Consider the following 6,000-nt stretch of genomic DNA (forward strand, 5'->3'; position numbering starts at 1 on the left):
GCCTGATGGAGGCTGCGTAGCGACGCCATCTATCTTGCCGGGAGCGGTGACAGGCGTCTGGAGCGGAATCGCCACACTGGCTCGCAAAGCACAGCCCACCCGCATAATTTGCTGCCAGATTACCAAAGTGTGCTCAGATGTCATTTTGGTGATGGCGTTTTCTTCTTCTTTTTTTTTTCCCCACCGCATGCAAGCAAGGTCACCAATGTTGTGTCTCTATTTTCCCCCCAACGTAATAAAAAGTCAAAGCCAAGTTGTCCTGTTTCATTATGGTCAAAGATTTTGCAGATACATGAAGAAAATACAGGGTTCACGTCAAAGTCGTTTTCTCACACAAAATGTCCGACTCTACAAAGGTGTGTTTTTTTTTTTGCACTGACGGCACGGCGCCCCTGTCAGATTCCGAGAAATAAAAGCAAACTTTCATACACTTTCATAAATGTGAGCAGATGTGGCAGTGTAAGTTACGTCCAGATGTGAGCCCTTCTCACGATCACAATTTATGGACAGAGTGAATAATCTATGAATGTTTATTTTGACAGTGAGGGTCTTTTGTGTGGAAGACGTGCATGTCTGATCAAGATGGATTTTTAAGTTGGGTGAGTTGCATTGTGGCTGCAGCTATTATTATTATTTTATTGTTTTTATGATCTCCATATGGCTGCCTTTTCTGTCCTGAACACTGAGGGGATATATCGATTTTTCCTCAGCGGATCGTAGTGACTTTCTGAAAAACATGATGTTTGTCATTATATGTTACGGGCTTATGTTTGTTAAATGTTTTGGAGGTATGGAGGCTACTTTTGCTTAATGTATATATATATTATATACAGTCGCACCCATCTATTCATGTGTCTGTGTTCCCCGTGCTTGCATGGGTTTTCCCACATTCCAAAATAACAAAATAATTTAAGTCTCTAAAACACACCTGCCAGTCAACTTCTGGATGGCTTAAAATAAACAAAATGAAGGTTTTGGAACGACCTAGTCAGAGTGTGGACTTGAATCCGATTGAAATGCTTAAAAAGGCTGTTCATGCTCGAGAAGCCTCCAGTGTTGCCGAATTCAAACAATTCTGCAGAAATGTGAAAGACTCATTGCCAGTTCTAGAAAACATAAATTAGAGTTATTGCTGCTGACGGTGGCCCAACCAGCGCTGAGGTTCAGGGGGCTAATACTTTTTCACACAGGGCCAGGTAACTGAATATATATAATTTTAAATTCCTTAAAAAAAATTAAATCCCCATTTAAAAACAACATTTTTATGTTTACTTAGGTTATCTATGTCTGATATTTAAATGTGTTTATTAATCTTGAACATTAAAGTGAGGAAACAAATTCAAGAAGGGGGCAAATACTTTTTCACAGCACTGTACAGAATGTGTGTGTGTGTGTATATATATATATATATATATATATATATATATAAAATTTCTGATATTACGATTCTCGTGCGCTGCTACTTACCACTTTTTAAGCCGGAATTTTCTCCACTGCTGTTTGAATAAAGACTTATTCTATCCTCCACCTTCGCATCAAGCCCACATCCCTCCGCCCCTCGCTTTTCACATCATCCAAAAACCATGTGCGGCATGTCATTTCAAACCCCGCAGCCCCTCCTGCCTAACAAAACAAAACAATTATCTCTCCCCTCATTAGGGCCTGACATCATCCCCCCTCACCCTCTCCCTCTCGAAGTGCGCTCTTTCTCCTGCAGGCCTTCTCCTTTGCTCAGCGCTGTGACGAGAAGCGTCTCTTAAGTGCAAGTGAAGTGTGCGCTCATTTTAGCCTTCATGATTCTTTTAAAAGAGTCACGGAATGCGATGCACCCACAGGAGGAAGATGGCGGGACAATAGAAGGGAGACAGAGTGTTGATGGCATGTAGCAGTGCAGGCTGCGCGTTGTTATGTTAAGGTTAGCGGACAGGGGGAGAATGGATGGGTTGGGCAGTGGGTCTGTCTTCGTAGCATATCATCATCATCATCATCATCATCATCATCACTGTCGCCTGCTGCCACACACAGCAACAATCCATGCAAACGCGCACACACAAACACAGATGCACAAAAATCATTTTGCCGTCCTAATTAGGAGTAAATCACACAAGGTTTATTAGAACACGTTAAATGATCATAACGACAGCCTGAGTAGTATGTTTTTAGTATCCATAGCTGCTCTGCAATTCGCCCTTTTATGGTCTTCCTGAAATGTCACAAGATGCGTCCAAAGCCCTGTCTAAATAGGGAAGTAATACAGTGATTCGTGTCAAGGTTGAAGTGATACATCATGACTGAGGGGCCAAGTTTTTATGTCTGGGAGGAGCAACGTACAATTGCAACAAATTTAGGGATTTCATCAATCTACGGTCCACAAAATCATCAAACGAGGCACAGAATCTGGAGAAATTTCTGCACGTAAGCGGCGAGGCCGAAAATCAACGTTGAGTGCCCGTGACCTGCGATCCCTCAGGCGGCATTGCATTAAAAATCTACGTCATTGCGTAAAGGATATTGCCACGTGGGTTCAGAAAACTATTGTCAGTTAACATAGTTCGTCACTACATGGACAAAACCAAGCTCAAACTCCAGCATGCAAAGTGAAAGACATAAAACGACAACATCCAGAAATACTAACAGAAATGCTTCTCGGGGCCCGAGCTCTTCTGAGGTGGACTGACGCAAAGTGGAAAAGTGTGCTGTAGTCTGACTAGTCCACATTTGAAATTGTTTTTGGAAATCATGGACATCTCTCTTCCGGGCCAAAGAGGAGCAAGACCATCCGGACTGTTATTTGTGCAAAGTTTAAAATAATAAATAAATACTTTTTTTTTTTTTTTAAACGCCGTCTGTGAAGCCACCATTCACACTGAAAGATGCATACGAGTTTAGGAACAACATATGCTGCCATCCAAGCAATGGATTTTTCATGGACATCCTTGCTTATTTCAGCAAGGCAATGCCAAGTCACTTTCATACTGTACATAGTGACGCTCAACAAATGAGTTATAATATTAGTTTCCAGTCAACAACGAATTCACTAATTCATTTCTTGTACCAAAACAAGCAAAAGAGGCTTTGATTGACACACACACTTACGCTGTGTGTGTGTGTATGAGAGAGAGAGTGAGCTATCGATCCTTCCAACAATTAATTGAATAATTAGAAAGAAATTTATTTAGCATCAACGTTTATTGGAAAATATTGTTCTTTTTAGGATTACTGCTTTTAAACTGGTTATTGTTGTTTATTTAGTCTTGTTTAATGACAAACAAGACCAAATAACAATTAAGCAATATCACACGGGAGGGAACGATGTTGTCCTCAGCAACCTTTTCGAAACTAAGAGCTACTTCTCGGGTACTGATTAATGCGAAGAACTACTAGTTACATATACACTTCGGAGGCTGCTTCAGATTCAGCTACATGTCAATTACAGCATATTGATACGACGGCTGCAAATAATATTTTAGAAATAGATTAAACTGGCTATTATGTTTTCCATAAATTGATTAAGATTCAGTTACTGGTTTGATCCGTAACATGTCAGAAAATAGCAACACATTTTGATCATTGTTTTCCAAAGTAAAAGCAGATGTTTTCAAGTGTCTTATTTTGATTAAACACAAAGATAATCTTTAATGGAGGATGACAGAAATCAAAGAATATTTACTGTTGAGAGGCTGAAATCTGAGGATTTGGACAATTTTAAGTTAAACAACGGCTTTAAACGATTCATTATCTAAATAGTTGTCGATTAATTAGATGATCGATTAGTTGTTGACGTGGATTAGCTTTAGAAGAGTTATAGGCGGAGAGTGCGAAATGCCGAGGAATAAAAATGCTTCCCATCCCGCAACAAAACGCCCTCAAGTTGCGTGACCCCCTTTTGCCTACGGTCAGGTCTAGTTGCATGCACTTATAGTACAAGTAGTTTTACGACGGCTGACAAGGTCTCTCATCCGCATGGTGACTGCTGTGGAAAAAATGGACAATTTAAACATCTCACCTAGCAATCACGGCCTGTCACGTTGGCCATACTGTCCCCCCCACATTGTCTCACGTCTATCCCGTTTTCGCCGTGGTGGCCTAAATCAGGGCATCCATGGCCGCAGGGAACGTAGTCGAAAGCCTCATGCAAAGGGTATCAGTGGTTCATGGTAAAACGATGCTTAACACATTCACTGCCATTGATGGCTTTACAAGTCAAATATCCATGTTAACTGGGAGGGCTTGCAATGAATGCGTTAAAACATTGCCTGTACAATTAAGAAAAGCTGGAGACAGTTTGACACAGGAACAGATTATTTCTATTTCCATAACTTCCTACAAAGAAAATTGTTTTTTTTTAAATCGAACAAATCGACGGTTAACTGCCTTCAATCTTAAGGGTTAGGATTATGAACAAATACAATGTATTGCGCACAGAAATAGGTATACAGTCCATTCTGGCCTTCAACGTAGAATGGACACAAATATCCCACATAGGGCTAATTATTTTGACTCCAACAGCACCAATTAGTAAACATTTTCAATATTTAAAACATGGCGGCACGGTGGCCGACTGGTTAGAGCGTCAGCCTCACAGTTCTGAGGACCCGGGTTCAATCCCCGGCCCCGCCTGTGTGGAGTTTGCATGTTCTCCCCGTGCCTGCGTGGGTTTTCTCCGGGTACTCCGGTTTCCTCCCACATCCCAAAAACATGCATGAATTGGAGACTCTAAATTGCCCGTAGGCATGACTGCGAGTGCGAATGGTTGTTTGTTCCTATGTGCCCTGCGATTGGCTGGCAACCAGTTCAGGGTGTACCCCGCCTCCTGCCCGATGACAGCTGGGATAGGCTCCAGCACGCCCGCGACCCTAGTGAGGAGAAGCGGCTCAGAAAATGGATGGATGGAATATTTTAAAAATAAAAATAAATAAATAAATAAAAAGTGCACCATGTTTGCATACTGTAATATGGCCAACAAGTAGTACATTTAAGGTCAAAATGACCTTTATTTGCCCAAAATATTTCAATGAGACGCTTCTTTCAACATTTACCTATCGTTAATGTATATTATATTATATATTATAAAATATACAACATTTTTAGAAAAATAACATGATAGCATTCCCACCTGTTTAATGTGCTTTCTCTTTGACTACGTGGTCAACAGTCGACTTGATTTGCTTGTTACAATTGGATTCTTGAGGGGAAAAAAAATCATGTGTATACATTTTCATAAGTGTTGTTTGTGTGTTTGTGTGTGTGTGTGTGCGCGAGCTGTGTGTTTTTACACTTTTAAACTCACCTAATCTGTCCTGAAAGTGTAGTCAAGAATGGTGAAGAAATACATTCCATTATTTCCACGCAGACCAAAATCCTCAACTTTCAAGCCTGGGTGAGAAACTCGTCGACGTTTTGCTGATTTGCGTCGCCACCTGGTGGGAGAAGGAACCAGGAAGCTGGACGACGCTATAACGGATGTGACGTCATTAACGACCAATCAGAACTTCCACAGGTGACCCAGGTGAATAAATAAATAAAAGTTAATATTACTGACAAAAATATATATACTTTTTATAGATTTTTTTTTGTATCTGATTGTCTTGTGACAAACATTTTTTTTGTTTGTTAACCATTTTTCCCAAAAGTGAGCCTCTTTCTTTTTTACAGCATGCATTCTAAAACTAGAAACAAATGTTATAAAATGCTATATTTGGGCAATTTAACTTTATTTTTTAAATATATTCTTTTCATAAAAGTGATTATGATGAATCAAATAATTATTATTTTGTAATGTACTCGATGTATTTATTTTTTTAGATGATGGAGATGATGGAGAGTCCATCTTTTTTTTTCTTGTAAAAAAATTTCATTTTGATATTTTTTTATCATTGGCCCAAGTCCCTACCGTTATATGAGCTCAAATGAAAAGATCAAATGTGAGCAAAAATATCATTATAAAAAGAATGGATTTTAAAACTAGCAGCAAACATAATAAAATGCTATATTTCGACA

General features: G+C 39.7%; 1 protein-coding gene across 2 annotated transcripts in view; it reads right to left on the minus strand.

Moving 5' to 3' along the window:
• The window catches only part of LOC133477130 (nuclear factor 1 X-type-like), a 178,787-nt gene extending 173,367 nt beyond the window's left edge, over positions 1–5,420 (minus strand). Inside the window, exons 1-2 of one of the 2 annotated variants that reach the window (XM_061771525.1) lie at positions 5,291–5,414; positions 5,117–5,185 (exon numbers count right to left, since the gene is read on the minus strand). The gene's annotated coding sequence lies outside the window, so the exon portion shown is untranslated. Of the gene's footprint in view, positions 1–5,116; positions 5,186–5,290 lie in introns of both variants that reach the window. The other variant, XM_061771526.1, reaches the window with a different exon arrangement.
• Positions 5,421–6,000: the final 580 nt, after the last annotated feature.

Source organism: Phyllopteryx taeniolatus, chromosome 4, assembly GCF_024500385.1.
Source record: "Phyllopteryx taeniolatus isolate TA_2022b chromosome 4, UOR_Ptae_1.2, whole genome shotgun sequence".
Lineage (NCBI taxonomy): Eukaryota > Metazoa > Chordata > Actinopteri > Syngnathiformes > Syngnathidae > Phyllopteryx > Phyllopteryx taeniolatus.